General features: G+C 38.5%; 1 long non-coding RNA gene across 9 annotated transcripts; it reads left to right on the plus strand.

Moving 5' to 3' along the window:
- The first annotated feature begins 1,050 nt into the window (after nt 1-1,050).
- Nucleotides 1,051-12,146, plus strand: LOC309715362. 9 transcript variants are annotated; one of them, XR_014279191.1, is made up of 11 exons: nt 1,051-1,136; nt 1,342-1,422; nt 2,640-2,800; nt 3,338-3,499; nt 3,752-3,860; nt 3,966-4,085; nt 4,228-4,389; nt 8,249-8,362; nt 9,089-9,246; nt 9,674-9,731; nt 11,125-11,598. It is a non-coding gene; the product is annotated as an uncharacterized lncRNA (long non-coding RNA). The 9 variants fall into 9 exon arrangements; XR_014279187.1 differs by having other exon boundaries at nt 1,051-1,422; nt 9,677-9,731; nt 11,128-12,146; XR_014279188.1 differs by having other exon boundaries at nt 1,051-1,422; nt 9,677-9,731; nt 11,125-11,602.
- Nucleotides 12,147-16,935: the final 4,789 nt, after the last annotated feature.

A 16,935-nucleotide genomic window follows, 5' to 3' on the forward strand; every position in this document is an offset into this window, starting at 1 on the left:
TATAACAATGAGAAACGGTAAACAATTTGGCAAATAAATTACTTATAATTGTGCTTACCTGGTCCAAATGATCCACAGTCCCTTTGCATTTGTTATAATCCAGGATGATGTGGGGCTTTCTCTTCCCAGAGTCCTGGACTTGTAGCTCACGGTGCCTGGTGCTCAATAAGACAACCTTTTTTCTTTGCTTGGGGATGTAGGAAACCACAGCCTTGCCCCCCCCCCCCCCCCCCCCCCCTAGCGACCTGGACGGGAGAGACGATCATCGAATCTTACTGCCCGATTAATTTGCTCAAATCATTTTTTTTTTTTGACATGGTAGCATGAAACAGAAGAGCCCTGTCTCCCCATTTCACAGGCTTGTTGTCGTTTCATGTTGAGACCTGTACAGGCCAGCCAGCATCACAAGCCCCATGTAAGCCTGCAACTCCTCATCTATGTCCTTCCAGTCTTTTACTGACCTGTTGCCCCTGCAGGTTGGTGAAATGCAGGATTAGCTGCATAATGTCCTCTGCAAAAAAAAGATGGAAAGTGCTCACAGGGCTGCTGATCCTATACGAATTGCATAATGGGTTGGTCCTGGGGTTAAAATGGGGGGAGGAAAAAATGGCAGGACCTCTTCGTGTGTGGGTTGCCACATGATTTCTCCATTTTTAGATCTCCACTGGCCATCCTCCAGTCTTGTCTCTTCCTCCTGCTCTTCTTCCTCCTTCTCCTTCTCCTCCTCCGCACATGAGCTGCAAAGCTCCTCGGTGCCTGGCAAAAATTCTTCTTCGCTGTCAGAAGTATCTCCACTGCTTGTGGAGAGTGCAAAACTGCAGCAACAGCCTCCTCTAAACTGAGTGCACGCTTCATTGTGTCTGTGCAGAAATGACCACTCAGACCAGGCTGCAAAGTATTCTCATAGACTTCAAAGGTGCACCTGAATAAACATGCTATACCATACATCCAATAAGAGAGAGGAGGCACACTCTTGATCAAGAAAAAACATAAGCGCACGCCTTTGATCTCTCCCCCCCCCCCCCCCCCCCTCTCTCTCTCTCTCTCACACACACACACACACACACATGCACATACATACATACACAATACCATTTTATGGTGGTTAGCTGTTTTATTGTCATGCATTTTACAAGGTAAGATAACCATGTCCTGCATTCAAAACCACTGAAAATGTCTATGGTGGTGCTGTGCCTAATATTGTGCTGGTGTATGCTGGGTAATCGCACAGCTAGCGACTGGGTGACTTTATTCACCCGCTTCGGCTGTTGTCAGTCCATATCCCCTAGATATGGACCATCTCCTGCTAGATTGTTCAGAAGGTTGTTATCATCCATCCAGATGGAGGATCACTAACAGGAGCGTGGGAAGACTCCAGAATCCACTCTGGCTGCAATCCGGTGGATACAGGAGTGTGTACAGGTAAGACAGTTTAAACGGACAGCATTTATAGAATGACTATTAAAAGTCAGACCAGCGAGTGTCAATAATGTTAATGTGGTTATGTTAGTAATACACCGAGTGCTAATATAACAGCTTTAAGATGCATTTGTAGATGTTATTACGTGTTTTACCGTCTTTATGGTGCTAGCTTAAAGTTACGGTGTAAACGTTAGCTTATATTGGAGTAAAGCTGTTACTGTTTAAACGATGTTAGCACAGAAATATTAGCTTCTGTCATGACTGACGAAGTTACTAGTTAATAAAGTTTCCAGTAAAGTGTTTAATTGCAGCCACAGACTGACAGCAAATATCTCGATTAGCTTCAGTGCATCTGTAATAAATATGTGCAAGTTTCAGTGCTTCGTTTAAACTGTATGATACTTATACTGACCCAGGGTCAGTGTAAAATACAATCCTAGCTGTGTGAACAAAGCCTGGCTCCTTTAATCCTGCATGAAAAACCTCAGGATGCAGGCTATTATTACTCTTTCCTGCTGGCACACCTGTCACACCTGAGAGTCAGCTAGAAACTTACAGTGACGTGGACATCATGCAAAGACTGCCAGACTCTGTAATACTGCGAATGATCAGTGACTCAAGTTAACACTAAACTTTAAACGGTACCTCTGTGTCTCTGTGTGCTGAACATTTAGGATTGAGTCAGGCTGCATCTGTGTTAGTCCTCTGACAGACTGGTGACCTGTCCAGGTGTGCTCTACCTATGACTACTGGGACAGGCTCTAGCTCCTGTAATAGAAATTTTATGTTATTCTCATTTAAAGCATTTAAGTGCTTATGCATATGCTTAGTTGTGACACTGTTATAGACTGTTCAATGAAGGTTTCTAAAACTAGATGAACTTACTTCAGCAGTTTGAGAAAACAACTCCCTTTACAGGTGCTGATAACGTCAAGGGCACAAAACAGCATAACCATTGATCCGTTAGGTTTCATAGCGAGACACGTGAAGTGGCAGAGCTGACATGACTGAACTGTGATGTTTGATGTGTGTTTGCTCTCCTGTGCACAGTAATAAATAGCATGATCACAGCTCTTTCTGTGTTGCAGACTTTATTTAAAAAATTCCATGACATCTACTATAACTGAACCAACCTGGTGCTCTTCATTTATGGAGGCTGTTGAGTCTGAATGTTGGATGTTGTGTATCTCGTGTTCTCTGGGCTTTGTTGTCCTCAGTCTTTTTGCAGGATCAGAAAACAAAACCGGGAGGCGCGTAAATGTTTCTTCTCCATGATGTTTCTTCAAATGTTTCTTCTGGATGATGATATGACCGTGACACGGGATGCCACCTTTGGTCTTGTGACGAAGCAAAGCTCAGGAAGAAGTGTGATTAAATGGTACCCACATGTTGAGAAGGATGTACAGGGCACCTGCAGCCAAATCCAAGCTTCAGCTTAGTTGTAGTTGCAGAATGCTATAGGACTGAGACATCTAAGGCATCAAATGTTTGATTAAACGGATGAAAAAGAGAAGTTTTTTCCCTATAATTATCACTTCTTAAAATCTGTAGCAACTTCAAGTCTGTCAGCATGCTGAGCATGCTCAGAATGTGACAATATATTTTTGTTCAATATTTAATTTCTTTCAGTTGCAATTGTTAAATGAAAAAATATATATTCTTATAATTTAGCAAACGAATTTATAAAAAAAAAAATACATATATCTGTATTAGTTTTAGTAAATTAATTTGACACCTGTATTGAAAATACCATATTGTATTCATACAGAATCAGTATGGTATCATTGTTTGTCTGTTCACTGATTGTTGAAGCTAAGAGCTACTTTGATCTGTTTAGATCTAAAGTATCCAAAGTTGAGTTCTAATGTTTCTTCACCCCTGTGTGTGTGATATGTGATTTCCTACATGCTGGCAGAGCAGAGCAGCAGTTTGTGCTCACAGATGGTGACGGTGTGGAGAGACGGTGGTATTTCCTCAGAAGAACCAGCAGAGTCACAAAGGACACCAGTCCATCTCACCACCTTGACTTGCTGACTGATGTTCGTCTACACTGCACAGAGGAAATCAACTGACCGAGGTTTGTCCAGTGACGTGTTATGAAATGTATATTTGTTTTATGCTTACAGATATGTTTTTCTTGACAGAGGCTCTGCAGAGGTTAGACAAAGCAGAGAAAACATGTGCTTTACATTTTACTGTGATTTATTGAGATATTTGTTGCCTGATGTTCAGCAGGAATGGAGAAATAGAATCAAAGGGAGATGTTTTTCCTGTTTTTGTAATGATGTAAGTAAATCTTCAATATTATTTATTTGCTTGGTTATATTAGGAGCGTTTCTGAGTGAGGGGGAGAGGAGTCATCATCCAGGTAAAGTGACGTGGATCAGTGGATACACTTGTCTCCCCTTTAAAGGAGACGATCCAAGTCATCCTTAAATGTTAGCGCTTTCAAATACACAAACATTTTTAAAGGACAAAAATGAACATCCAACTTTGACTGTAATACAAAATAAATCTTTGCATGTGTGTTTTCAAACTCTCAGATGGGCAGTATATCAGTCTTGGACTGTCTAACCTGCCGGAGCAGCACTGAATGACCACCGCACGAGCATGTTCCTGCAACATTCAGCATCTGATCCTTCATCTGTGTGCTTCTGCTTTTGGTAAGTAGAGTTACCCAACTCCAGTAACTCTAAACACATGCCATCCATTTCTAACGGCCTGGTTACTTCCTGTCAGTTACTTTAGAAACCATGTGGTCACCTGACCTAACACTGTTTCTTCTTCTTCTCCTTAATGTTGAAGTGTCAAATGTCAAACAGCTGGAGAGGAAACTACACCAGTGTACTGGGATGTTTCAGCAACACGTGCCAGATGCTGTTCCTTCATGGTGACATCACCAGAGACAGTCCCGCCAACCTCAGGACCCATTGATTATGATGATCTGATCCATCAAACCCCCAGCAGGTGAACTTTATTCATGACATAACACCGCAACAATGTAAAAAATTAAACAGCAACAGTCTAAATGTAAAGTGCATTCTAAAGTCCTCTTCAATAAATTGTATGCAAAGAGTCATTCAGGTCACTACAGAACCCAGAGTCTTCATCATTAAATCTCTGGTTGCTTCAATTTTTCTATCCTATATCAGATATTTTAAAGGTTAGCTTAGGTAAAGTTCCATTCTCATGGTGAGGCAAAGTGCTTTATGTGTGTGTGTGCCCGTGTCATGAACGGCTATAAAAGGCCTATAATTAAAGAACAAAGCGGGGTTTGAGTTCGAGTTGCGGCAGACTGTCACTACTTGTAAATGGAACGCAGCCTTCCTACGGCGGACAGCTAATAACAGGAATCGGACGCGGTCCAGCCAAGTCCACAGCAACCACCATAGCAACCGCCTAGCATGACCTTAAAAACATATTCTGTCTTCATAACTATCAAAATCGTGAAATGATTTGCAAAGTGTGAAAGTGTTACAGCTGCAGAGAGCTATGGCGGTATCTATGGAAGCTGTTTACATAGCTAATAATATACGATGTAACCATGGAGACAGTCAGTCACTTGAGCTAGCGGTGCATGTTTACTACAGTGAATAAGGTGATTGAGTGCACAGCGTCCACACTCTGCAGGGAGTAAAGACATTACTTCAATATTGTTTTATATTGATATATATTAGCCTTCTGTTGACCATCACCTCAGGTTCACCATTACAGTTTCAGATTACAGATGCACACTGTCTAAACACATTCAAAAACTCATGTCTCAGAAATAAGCACAGCTGTTCATGTTTGTCATTAGAGTTTTATTTGTAAGAAAATTATGAACTTCATATTGTGCATTAAATAAAAGAACATTTCACAACTCTGAGTCAACAGAAACAGGTAACAGAAATGTCTCTAATGTGTACAGTGTAGTGTAAGCATTAAAAGATCATAAAGGAAAAACTAACATTTATGTGAAACTAATTGTAATAAAAAATGAGCAGGTGCTTTATAGATTTAAAAGAAAGAATCTGAAAACAACACTTTTTTGGTCTAAGTGATCAAAGTAGAAAACAGAACTGATGTTCAAGAACAAACCGTAGCTGCACTAATATTACACATCTCGATCGTTGTACTGAACAGACATGTTGCTTTTAAAACCACATGCAGTGTGTGACCATGACTGTTCACTGAGACCATGAACGCCACTTCGCTGAAGCATTCTTCTTCTTCTTCTTGCCATTAAATTGGAAGCAGAAGCAGCACGAGCTGATTTGATCTACTGAAAGGAAAAAGCAGAACATCTGAGTTGAAACCAGTCAGCTGAAATCATTAAGACAGGAACAAATTCAATGCAGTGTCTCAAGTGGCTTAGCCTGTTACAACTGTTGATACAAGCTAAATACGGTTAACACACAGTGTCAGGGAGCTCCAGTGTGGGAACTAGTGGCTTTAGGTTTGTAGTCATTTAACTTTCATCCATTCATTCGTTTAATTCAGGAGGAAGAAATGCCAGGTTGGTGCAGGCTGGTTACATGCATTTGGTCCCATGCTGTCTTTAATTAAATGACTTGGTTCATTTTATGGCTGGGCTGTATGTGGGGTTATATCATGTTATTTGGGCAGGAGTACCTGTCCCCTGTTAGACTTAGAAAGTTTCTCCATAAGTAGAGTTTCTAACTCTTCTAGCACATCTGTGGCTGACAGCTTTTTGGTGGCTCTTTTTACCCCACACTGGTTGTGAGTGTGTAAATAGCCCCACTAGTTATTTTGGGTTGCAGTTAACTAGGGAGGAAGGGGTGGGTATGCCATGATTAGGTGAATAACAATTATATGTGATACATAAATTTCACAATGCATGCATATATCTCTATCAATTAAACCTGGCCTGAGGGCTGCCATTTTTTACATTCAGTTATTTCTCTTAGAAATGTTGGAACTAAATAATGAATGTGTTACAGTTAAAGTGAAACACTGGTCAGTGTAAATGGCTCATTGGGACACAGAAACCTTTAAATTAAACCTGATATCTAGTGTCAAACAATATCAAAGCTGTAAAAGATGTTTACATTCAGAATTTATAAAACTATGATTGTAAATAAATTCAAACAAGTGAGCTTTTCTCTTTGTGCTGAATATCAACACTGTGGTTTCTTAGACTGTAAGCTGTACTTTAGTGCAACCAGTTGCAGAAGCTGCCACTCCAAATGTCTTTTGATAACAAGAAAAAAATACCTTTTCAGTACACGGCCTGAAGTTCTTCTCCGACATCTTCTGCAATCGGCTTTGTCTGCTGGTTTGAAGACAATAAACCACAAAAAAGATGATTTAGTCACTTTGTCTGCGTCATGCAGCTCGAATGTGTCGTGTAACGATGTTGAATAGCCGTCGTTATCCCTCTGCTTTGAGCCTTTTATCAAAAGTTACAGCTAACTTCATGAAGTTGTACAAAAAGGCTTCATTTCGCCGAGACAGTGCGTTTCTGACTATTACATGCATTTGAATGGAGTTCTTGCACGAAACAAAGTATAAGTTTTCATTATGTGAATAACTTGTATTTTACACTGACCCTGGGTCAGTATCAACTTCATGAAGACAGCTGTAACTTTTGATAGAGGACTCACACACACACATATTTATGGCTTTGCCTTATAGAATTCAGCATCTCCGTGCTGAGGAAATAGGTTTTGCAGCTGTTTGAGCTAAGATTTTCAAGTTATTCACAAATTGAAAACCTATACTTTGTGTCGGGCGAGAACTCCATTCAAATGCATGTAATAGCGAGAAACGCACTAACGTGGTGAAATAAAGCGTTTTTCCATAAACTTCATAAAGACAGCTGTAAATTTTGAGAGAAGACTCACACACACATTGGGGGGATATTGAAGTCTATAAGATAAAGCCATGAATATGTTTGTCTGAGTCTTCTATCAAAAGTTACAGCAAGCTCTATGAAGTTGATGAGAAACGCGTTTCTCACTGTTACATGCATTTGAATTTAGTTCTTGCCCGACACAAAGTATAGGTTTTAATTTGTGAATAACTTGAAAATCTTAGCTCAAACAGCTGCAAAACCTATTTCCTGAGCACTGAGATGCTGAATTCTATAAGGCAAAGCCATAAATATGTGTGTGTGATTCTTCTATCAACAGTTACAGCTGTCTTCTTGAAGTTGATACTGACCCAGGGTCAGTGTAAAATACAATCCTAGCTGTGTGAACAAAGCTTGGCTCCTTTAATCCTGCATGACAAACCTCAGGATGCAGGTTATTATTACTCTTTCCTGCTGGCACACCTGAGAGTCAGCTAGAAACTTACAGTGACGTGGACATCATGCAAAGACTGCCAGACTCTGTAATACTGTGAATGATCAGTGACTCAAGTTAACACTAAACTTTAAACAGTACCTCTGTGTCTCTGTGTGCTGAACATTTAGGATTGAGTCTGCATTGACTTTATTTATTGAGACTTTAATGTGCTAAAAGCAGGTTGAAGACAGCTCAGAAACATTTGAAGATTAAAATTTAGCATTATGGCTGCTGGTGGTTTGTAAAGCCTATACTCAGCTGTAGTTTTTGTTACTAATTTATGTTTGTTGTTGTTTAACACAGATTTCAGAAGAGCAAATATGCTTAATAGTTTAACTAGATTTCATTTGTCAGTGTGGGACTGCTGAGTCACCTGAAGAACTCATTTCATTCATTCTCCACATGATGTTCATATACAGAAATGTTTCACAGGAACTGGTTCCTCCCAAACTGTGAACTAGTGTGTTTCCATAGATTATCTCTGTATGAATGTACTTTTAAATGAAGGCAAGTGTTTGTCCTTTTTTGTTCCTCAGTTACAGTACGTGATATCTTGATATCAGGCGGTCAACACTGGGGGAAGACAAGAAGCAGACGTACTTCCAAGAGGGAGCTGCAGTGAGGACACAGCCAGGTCACTGAGGTCAGAGGTCAGAATCTGAAACAGCTCAGGTTTATATTTTAGGGGTTATAAAAAATCAAAATGTATTTATGAAGAAACCTTTAAATAATAGTCATAATTATGATTATTATAAGAAATATCAAACATTTAAGTGGATTTTCTGTTACACATGTTGTATTAGCCCTGCAATAAACTGGCAGCCTGTCTTTGTCCTGTATCAGCTGGGATAGGCTTCATCCTCCCGCAACCCTGAATTGGATACATTGTATTCCAATTATGTAATCTGATCATTTACAAACTCAAGGTATCTAATCAAAATGTAAGTAATAATTATAAAATGGGAAAGCAGAAATAAGTGTGACATAAATGTAAATGTGTTAGCTGACATAGAGGACAGCTACATGTAGTCTAAAAAACCTTTGTTGTCAAGTTTGCAGGTATATCAGCACGAGACATTCTTACATAGAAGAGTCTGTTAAAGTCTCTAACTCAGCGAAGCATTATTGGTCCTGTCTGTTTGGATAAATATAGTAAGTTGATGTTTGTCCATTTATTGACACATTTTCTTAAGTGCTTATCCAGTTCAGGATCACAGTGGAGCTGCAGCTGGATATGTTCATTAAATAAACCTTACAAAAGTTAACAATAAACCTGCATCCATGTACGTTGTTGTCCACAGGATAAGAAAATCAAACTGGAACACTGTGGAACATGTTAATAAATGTTTGTGTGTTTATGCCTGTGTCTTTCACAGGAGGCGCTGGAAGGTTTCCCTAATAGTTCCTGGTGAATCAAAGCAGAACCATAAAGGTTGCTGGATTGCATGATGGCCTTACCCCTGAGCAGTCATCCTGTTAAAGGAGGAACCAGTTAGAAGCTGTTTTCAAAGTAGCTGAGCAGATTTCATCTCAAGTAAGCGATTAACTGTTTGTTCATCTGTTCTGCCACTTAAAGAGCATTTAAGGACGTCTTTTGAGTGTCCAGCTGAATTAATTCTACTGGCTCTCATGGTCATTTGTTATTATAGACATATTTTTCATGTTCATCCAGCTATTTAGTAAATTCTATCTATTTAGTAATATCCGTCAGCTATAAAATGTAATATAAATATAAAAAATATCTAAATATCTCCTGCACTTTATATTTTAATGATGTAAGTCTGTTATCGTGTTACATTAGCATTCCTCACATATCAATGAGATGCTGTACAGTACAATCCTACTGACGCAGCAGAGGGATAACGACGGCTATTCAACATCGTTACACGACACATTCGAGCTGCATGACACAGACAAAGTGACTAAATCATCTTTTTTATGGTTTATTGTCTTCAAACCAGCAGACAAAGCCGATTGCAGAAGATTTCGGAGAAGAACTTCAGGCCGTGTACTGAAAAGGTATTTTTTTCTTGTTATCAAAAGACATTTGGAGTGGCAGCTTCTGCAACTGGTTGCACTAAAGTACAGCTTACAGTCTAAGAAACCACAGTGTTGATATTCAGCACAAAGAGAAAAGCTCACTTGTTTGAATTTATTTACAATCATAGTTTTATAAATTCTGAATGTAAACATCTTTTACAGCTTTGATATTGTTTGACACTAGATATCAGGTTTAATTTAAAGGTTTCTGTGTCCCAATGAGCCATTTACACTGACCAGTGTTTCACTTTAACTGTAACACATTCATTATTTAGTTCCAACATTTCTAAGAGAAATAACTGAATGTAAAAAATGGCAGCCCTCAGGCCAGGTTTAATTGATAGAGATATATGCATGCATTGTGAAATTTATGTATCACATATAATTGTTATTCACCTAATCATGGCATACCCACCCCTTCCTCCCTAGTTAACTGCAACCCAAAATAACAACCCGTTCTCACTCCCAAAGCGTAACATTTTACGCTAGGTGACAAATCGTCACCATATTACGTTTTCGGCTACCCACCACGTTCCTAAATGACGACCTCGGAAAAAGAGGAAATATGAGAACCGTCTGGACTGAACCTACACATGTTCGCTCTTTTTCTTCAAATCGCTTAGAAACACGCTATTTAACATCATTAAAGTCCTGGTTAAGGTCAGGAATAAGGTTATGGTCAGGGCTAGGGATAAGGTTAGGTTTAGGGCTGGAATACAGGGCTGGAACGTCTACTACCGCGGGAGCGTCATTGCACTGGATTCCAGCCATAACCCGCCGCGTACCATAAGAACGCCGAAGGTCTCCTTTCGCGTTCCTCAGGAACGCCGCGGGACGTGACAAAACGTCGACATGTTACGCCTCGGGAGTGAGAACGCTCTGAAAATAACTAGTGGGGCTATTTACACACTCACAACCAGTGTGGGGTAAAAAGAGCCACCAAAAAGCTGTCAGCCACAGATGTGCTAGAAGAGTTAGAAACTCTACTTATGGAGAAACTTTCTAAGTCTAACAGGGGACAGGTACTCCTGCCCAAATAACATGATATAACCCCACATACAGCCCAGCCATAAAATGAACCAAGTCATTTAATTAAAGACAGCATGGGACCAAATGCATGTAACCAGCCTGCACCAACCTGGCATTTCTTCCTCCTGAATTAAATGAATGAATGGATGAAAGTTAAATGACTACAAACCTAAAGCCACTAGTTCCCACACTGGAGCTCCCTGACACTGTGTGTTAACCGTATTTAGCTTGTATCAACAGTTGTAACAGGCTAAGCCACTTGACACACTGCATTGAATTTGTTCCTGTCTTAATGATTTCAGCTGACTGGTTTCAACTCAGATGTTCTGCTTTTTCCTTTCAGTAGATCAAATCAGCTCGTGCTGCTTCTGCTTCCAATTTAATGGCAAGAAGAAGAAGAAGAATGCTTCAGCGAAGTGGCGTTCATGGTCTCAGTGAACAGTCATGGTCACACACTGCATGTGGTTTTAAAAGCAACATGTCTGTTCAGTACAACGATCGAGATGTGTAATATTAGTGCAGCTACGGTTTGTTCTTGAACATCAGTTCTGTTTTCTACTTTGATCACTTAGACCAAAAAAGTGTTGTTTTCAGATTCTTTCTTTTAAATCTATAAAGCACCTGCTCATTTTTTATTACAATTAGTTTCACATAAATGTTAGTTTTTCCTTTATGATCTTTTAATGCTTACACTACACTGTACACATTAGAGACATTTCTGTTACCTGTTTCTGTTGACTCAGAGTTGTGAAATGTTCTTTTATTTAATGCACAATATGAAGTTCATAATTTTCTTACAAATAAAACTCTAATGACAAACATGAACAGCTGTGCTTATTTCTGAGACATGAGTTTTTGAATGTGTTTAGACAGTGTGCATCTGTAATCTGAAACTGTAATGGTGAACCTGAGGTGATGGTCAACAGAAGGCTAATATATATCAATATAAAACAATATTGAAGTAATGTCTTTACCCCCTGCAGAGTGTGGACGCTGTGCACTCAATCACCTTATTCACTGTAGTAAACATGCACCGCTAGCTCAAGTGACTGACTGTCTCCATGGTTACATCGTATATTATTAGCTATGTAAACAGCTTCCATAGATACCGCCATAGCTCTCTGCAGCTGTAACACTTTCACACTTTGCAAATCATTTCACGATTTTGATAGTTATGAAGACAGAATATGTTTTTAAGGTCATGCTAGGCGGTTGCTATGGTGGTTGCTGTGGACTTGGCTGGACCGCGTCCGATTCCTGTTATTAGCTGTCCGCCGTAGGAAGGCTGCGTTCCATTTACAAGTAGTGACAGTCTGCCGCAACTCGAACTCAAACCCCGCTTTGTTCTTTAATTATAGGCCTTTTATAGCCGTTCATGACACGGGCACACACACACATAAAGCACTTTCCCTCACCATGAGAATGGAACTTTACCTAAGATAACCTTTAAAATATCTGATATAGGATAGAAAAATGAAGCAACCAGAGATTTAATGATGAAGACTCTAAAACCCACTGTCTTGGCGAAATAAAGCGTTTTTGAACAACTTCATATAAATCGCTGTAACTTTTGATAGAAGACTCAGACAAACATGTTTATGGCTTTATCTTATAGAACTCAATATCCCCGTGCTGGGCAAACAGGTTTTGCAGCTGTTTGAGCTAAGATTTTAAAATTATTCACATAATGAAAACCTATACGTTGTTTCAGGCGAGTTTCCCATTCAAATGCATGTAACAGTGAGAAACGCATTGTCTTGGCAAAATAAAGCGTTTTTGAACAACTTCATATAAATCGCTGTAACTTTTGATAGAAGACTCAGACAAACATGTTTATGGCTTTATCTTATAGAACTCAATATCCCCGTGCTGGGCAAACAGAACAGGTTTTGCAGCCGTTTGAGCTAAGATTTTAAAATTATTCACATAATGAAAACCTATACTTTGTTTCAGGCGAGTTTCCCATTCAAATGCATGTAACAGTGAGAAACGCATTGTCTTGGCGAAATAAAGCGTTTTTGAACAACTTCATATAAATCGCTGTAACTTTTGATAGAAGACTCAGACAAACATGTTTATGGCTTTATCTTATAGAACTCAATATCCCCGTGCTGGGCAAACAGGTTTTGCAGCCGTTCGAGCTAAGATTTTAAAAGTATTCACATAATGAAAACCTATACTTTGTTTCAGGCGAGTTTCCCATTCAAATGCATGTAACAGTGAGAAACGCATTGTCTTGGCGAAATAAAGCGTTTTTGAACAACTTCATATAAATCGCTGTAACTTTTGATAGAAGACTCAGACAAACATGTTTATGGCTTTATCTTATAGAACTCAATATCCCTGTGCTGGGCAAACAGGTTTTGCAGCCGTTTGAGCTAAGATTTTAAAATTATTCACATAATGAAAACCTATACTTTGTTTCAGGCGAGTTTCCCATTCAAATGCATGTAACAGTGAGAAACGCATTGTCTTGGCGAAATAAAGCGTTTTTGAACAACTTCATATAAATCGCTGTAACTTTTGATAGAAGACTCAGACAAACATGTTTATGGCTTTATCTTATAGAACTCAATATCCCCGTGCTTGGGCAAACAGGTTTTGCAGCCGTTTGAGCTAAGATTTTAAAATTATTCACATAATGAAAACCTATACTTTGTTTCAGGCGAGTTTCCCATTCAAATGCATGTAACAGTGAGAAACGCATTGTCTTGGCGAAATAAAGCGTTTTTGAACAACTTCATATAAATCGCTGTAACTTTTGATAGAAGACTCAGACAAACATGTTTATGGCTTTATCTTATAGAACTCAATATCCCCGTGCTGGGCAAACAGGTTTTGCAGCCGTTTGAGCTAAGATTTTAAAATTATTCACATAATGAAAACCTATACTTTGTTTCAGGCGAGTTTCCCATTCAAATGCATGTAACAGTGAGAAACGCATTGTCTTGGCGAAATAAAGCGTTTTTGAACAACTTCATATAAATCGCTGTAACTTTTGATAGAAGACTCAGACAAACATGTTTATGGCTTTATCTTATAGAACTCAATATCCCCGTGCTGGGCAAACAGGTTTTGCAGCCGTTTGAGCTAAGATTTTAAAAGTATTCACATAATGAAAACCTATACTTTGTTTCAGGCGAGTTTCCCATTCAAATGCATGTAACAGTGAGAAACGCATTGTCTTGGCGAAATAAAGCGTTTTTGAACAACTTCATATAAATCGCTGTAACTTTTGATAGAAGACTCAGACAAACATGTTTATGGCTTTATCTTATAGAACTCAATATCCCTGTGCTGGGCAAACAGGTTTTGCAGCCGTTTGAGCTAAGATTTTAAAATTATTCACATAATGAAAACCTATACTTTGTTTCAGGCGAGTTTCCCATTCAAATGCATGTAACAGTGAGAAACGCATTGTCTTGGCGAAATAAAGCGTTTTTGAACAACTTCATATAAATCGCTGTAACTTTTGATAGAAGACTCAGACAAACATGTTTATGGCTTTATCTTATAGAACTCAATATCCCCGTGCTTGGGCAAACAGGTTTTGCAGCCGTTTGAGCTAAGATTTTAAAATTATTCACATAATGAAAACCTATACTTTGTTTCAGGCGAGTTTCCCATTCAAATGCATGTAACAGTGAGAAACGCATTGTCTTGGCGAAATAAAGCGTTTTTGAACAACTTCATATAAATCGCTGTAACTTTTGATAGAAGACTCAGACAAACATGTTTATGGCTTTATCTTATAGAACTCAATATCCCCGTGCTGGGCAAACAGGTTTTGCAGCCGTTTGAGCTAAGATTTTAAAATTATTCACATAATGAAAACCTATACTTTGTTTCAGGCGAGTTTCCCATTCAAATGCATGTAACAGTGAGAAACGCATTGTCTTGGCGAAATAAAGTTTTTTTTTAACAACTTCATATAAATCGCTGTAACTTTTGATAGAAGACTCAGACAAACATGTTTATGGCTTTATCTTATAGAACTCAATATCCCCGTGCTGGGCAAACAGGTTTTGCAGCCGTTTGAGCTAAGATTTTAAAATTATTCACATAATGAAAACCTATACTTTGTTTCAGGCGAGTTTCCCATTCAAATGCATGTAACAGTGAGAAACGCATTGTCTTGGCGAAATAAAGCGTTTTTGAACAACTTCATATAAATCGCTGTAACTTTTGATAGAAGACTCAGACAAACATGTTTATGGCTTTATCTTATAGAACTCAATATCCCCGTGCTGGGCAAACAGGTTTTGCAGCCGTTTGAGCTAAGATTTTAAAATTATTCACATAATGAAAACCTATACTTTGTTTCAGGCGAGTTTCCCATTCAAATGCATGTAACAGTGAGAAACGCATTGTCTTGGCGAAATAAAGTTTTTTTTTAACAACTTCATATAAATCGCTGTAACTTTTGATAGAAGACTCAGACAAACATGTTTATGGCTTTATCTTATAGAACTCAATATCCCCGTGCTGGGCAAACAGGTTTTGCAGCCGTTTGAGCTAAGATTTTAAAATTATTCACATAATGAAAACCTATACTTTGTTTCAGGCGAGTTTCCCATTCAAATGCATGTAACAGTGAGAAACGCATTGTCTTGGCGAAATAAAGTTTTTTTTTAACAACTTCATATAAATCGCTGTAACTTTTGATAGAAGACTCAGACAAACATGTTTATGGCTTTATCTTATAGAACTCAATATCCCCGTGCTGGGCAAACAGGTTTTGCAGCCGTTTGAGCTAAGATTTTAAAATTATTCACATAATGAAAACCTATACTTTGTTTCAGGCGAGTTTCCCATTCAAATGCATGTAACAGTGAGAAACGCATTGTCTTGGCGAAATAAAGTTTTTTTTTAACAACTTCATATAAATCGCTGTAACTTTTGATAGAAGACTCAGACAAACATGTTTATGGCTTTATCTTATAGAACTCAATATCCCCGTGCTGGGCAAATAGGTTTTGCAGCCGTTTGAGCTAAGATTTTAAAATTATTCACATAATGAAAACCTATACTTTGTTTCAGGCGAGTTTCCCATTCAAATGCATGTAACAGTGAGAAACGCATTGTCTTGGCGAAATAAAGCGTTTTTGAACAACTTCATATAAATCGCTGTAACTTTTGATAGAAGACTCAGACAAACATGTTTATGGCTTTATCTTATAGAACTCAATATCCCCGTGCTTGGGCAAACAGGTTTTGCAGCCGTTTGAGCTAAGATTTTAAAATTATTCACATAATGAAAACCTATACTTTGTTTCAGGCGAGTTTCCCATTCAAATGCATGTAACAGTGAGAAACGCATTGTCTTGGCGAAATAAAGCGTTTTTGAACAACTTCATATAAATCGCTGTAACTTTTGATAGAAGACTCAGACAAACATGTTTATGGCTTTATCTTATAGAACTCAATATCCCCGTGCTGGGCAAATAGGTTTTGCAGCCGTTTGAGCTAAGATTTTAAAATTATTCACATAATGAAAACCTATACTTTGTTTCAGGCGAGTTTCCCATTCAAATGCATGTAACAGTGAGAAACGCATTGTCTTGGCGAAATAAAGCGTTTTTTTAAACAACTTCATATAAATCGCTGTAACTTTTGATAGAAGACTCAGACAAACATGTTTATGGCTTTATCTTATAGAACTCAATATCCCGGTGCTGGGCAAACAGGTTTTGCAGCCGTTTGAGCTAAGATTTTAAAATTATTCACATAATGAAAACCTATACTTTGTTTCAGGCGAGTTTCCCATTCAAATGCATGTAACAGTGAGAAACACACTGTCTTGGCGAAATAAAGCGTTTTTGAACAACTTCATATAAATCGCTGTAACTTTTGATAGAAGACTCAGACAAACATGTTTATGGCTTTATCTTATAGAACTCAATATCCCTGTGCTGGGCAAACAGGTTTTGCAGCCGTTTGAGCTAAGATTTTAAAATTATTCACATAATGAAAACCTATACTTTGTTTCAGGCGAGTTTCCCATTCAAATGCATGTAACAGTGAGAAACGCATTGTCTTGGCGAAATAAAGCGTTTTTGAACAACTTCATATAAATCGCTGTAACTTTTGATAGAAGACTCAGACAAACATGTTTATGGCTTTATCTTATAGAACTCAATATCCCCGTGCTTGG

This window comes from Aulonocara stuartgranti (genome assembly GCF_965226115.1).
Source record: "Aulonocara stuartgranti genome assembly, chromosome: 10".
In the NCBI taxonomy this organism is placed as follows: Eukaryota; Metazoa; Chordata; class Actinopteri; order Cichliformes; family Cichlidae; genus Aulonocara; species Aulonocara stuartgranti.